This window comes from Tenrec ecaudatus, chromosome 16 (genome assembly GCF_050624435.1).
Source record: "Tenrec ecaudatus isolate mTenEca1 chromosome 16, mTenEca1.hap1, whole genome shotgun sequence".
Taxonomy (NCBI): Eukaryota; Metazoa; Chordata; class Mammalia; order Afrosoricida; family Tenrecidae; genus Tenrec; species Tenrec ecaudatus.
In genome coordinates this window covers 69,320,931-69,323,256 of record NC_134545.1, presented here as the reverse complement: position 1 = coordinate 69,323,256, position 2,326 = coordinate 69,320,931, and the positions used below count along the sequence as shown (strand labels likewise).

The 2,326-nt window shown below is 35.5% G+C and overlaps 1 non-coding gene across 1 annotated transcript; it reads right to left on the bottom strand.

The window, feature by feature from the left end:
• Positions 1-288: 288 nt before the first annotated feature.
• LOC142430124 (U1 spliceosomal RNA) lies at positions 289-452 on the bottom strand. Its single transcript, XR_012780595.1, has one exon. It is a non-coding gene; the product is annotated as a U1 spliceosomal RNA (small nuclear RNA).
• Positions 453-2,326: the final 1,874 nt, after the last annotated feature.

Here is a 2,326-nt window from a genome sequence, read left to right as displayed (position 1 = left end):
TGTTTCCTACATCATTCACTCTTTAACCACAGAAAATTTCAATATTGCAAATGGAGATTTGATTTTTTTTCATTTCATTTAGCTTGAGATATCCTGAGAGTGTTCCTTTTGGATTTCCTTACCCCCAATTTTTATATATTTCATTTCCCTATTTTTCTTCTGGAACTGCCCTTTGAATTTTTCTGTTCACCTGTTACTTGATCATTTCTTCTATTCATTTTAGCTGCTTTACATTCAGGAGGAATTTTAGAGTCTTTTCAGAAGTTTACTTCCTTTTTTTCATTTTTATAGGGGAGAGCGCGAATGCAGTCCCCCACTACCACAAATTCTGCAGTTGAGTTTCCCACATTTGGGGAAATCACAGGGGTCAGCACATCCTGAGTGCAATGGATAAGTCTCGCTCTGGGAAAACCACCTTCGTGATCACGGTATCTCCCGTGCCAGGTTAGTATAGATGTTTACTTCCTATTGTAGTTCTTTCCTGTCTTTTTAGTGATTGAGGTAGTTACATAATATGGTGTCAATTTGAGGATTAAGGGTGTAGAGGTGGAGTCTAGCCTGTCAATCAGGATATAGCCAATGATCCTGAATTCAGCTTCATTGCATGTGTTTCATGAATCTGAAGAGGACTTTATGGATTGGTATTGGATATATGGGTTAATATCAGACATCTGCACTTGATCTGGACTGAGCTGGGCTGTTTTCTCAATATTCAATTGCTCTTGTATATAAAGCTCTTTCTTATATACATATGAGTGTGTCTATGGATTTGTTTCTCTTGTCTACCCAGACTAACACAGTAACCTTTTACTTTCTTCAATGATGGTGCTATTGATATCATCCCACATCTTTTCAGGTCTTTGGTCATTTGTGCTCAATATGCCAAATCCATTCTTGAGATGTTTTATAAATTCAGGTGGGATAGGGTTATACCCTAGGTGGACTTGTTTTAATTTTCATCACCTTCCATCTAAACTTGTTATAGGAATAATTAATAGTCTGTTCCATAGTTGTCCCCTTGCCATATTTAGAATGCTAATATTGAATTTTTCCATTGTCTCTTCCACAGATACAGTCTATGTAGTTTCTATGTGTTCCATTTGGCAAAGTTAATGTCCATAGTTGCCTGTTTTGTTCTTGAAAAAAGGGTGTTTGAAATGAAGAAATCATTGATCTTACAAAATTCTATTAATCAGTCTGCAATTTCATTTCTGTAACCAAGGCTATAGTTTCAACCACTTACTCTCTTTGTTTCAAACTTTTGCATTCCAATCACTAATAATTATTAATAACCCTTGAGGAACTTGCTAGAATTCCTCACTTTCTTCATCATCAGCTTTTGTGATTGGTTTGTAACACTTTATAATATATATTGTTTAAACTGGGCATCTTTGGAAGCATCTAAATTTAATACTGCTCCAGACAGCATTATACTTCAAGATGGATCTTGAACTTTTCTTTTTCATAATGATCATGATCCCATTCCTCTTGAATTTTACTTGTAATTCCTGGAAAAATAAACCATCTAATTTTTTTGACTCAAAGTGCAATACAGGTGAACTTTATGTCAGTAATACTAGGATTTATGGCTGATGGGTTGGTGAAGAATATTGAAAGTCCCATGCACTGCCAAAAGAAGACACAGATTGGTTTTGGAAGAACTGCAGCCACAGTGTGCCTCAGAAATGAGACTAATGAGCCTTCTTCTCACACACATTGGTCATGTTATCAAAAGATACCACTCTTTAGATGAGGACATCATGCTTGGTAAATGTAGAAGGACAACAAAAAAGAAGACAACCTTGCTGTCAGAAATACAATGGTTATCCTACAACATCACCAGAGGTTCTTAAGGGAAAGGATACTCCTTACCAATTAGACATTTAAAAAATTATAATACTCACCTCTTGAAGGGGCTAGTTTCATACACATGGGAGGTCTTTGATAAAGAGTTGTAGATACATGGACTTAAGAATATTTAATCAACAACAACTGTGCTTCTATTATTACACTGTTGTTCTTGTTAGGTGCTGCCTGCTCAGTTCTATTGAGTGGTAGGACCTGAATGAATAAAGAGGCAACACTGCAAAGTTTTTCTAAGATAATGAAGGGACTGTTTGAGAGTTTTTTTCAAGGACAGTGGTGGTTGTTTGAGAAACATTTCATATTTGGATAGGTAGTAGGCTACAACTCTACCTGCTAAATATCTGTTATATAACCTATGTATGACATATATTCTATTTCCATTGTATAGTTTAATATTCACAGTATAGATTTTATTGACTGTTTATACAGTTACCCTTGTTAGATGCTTGGATGAAATTAC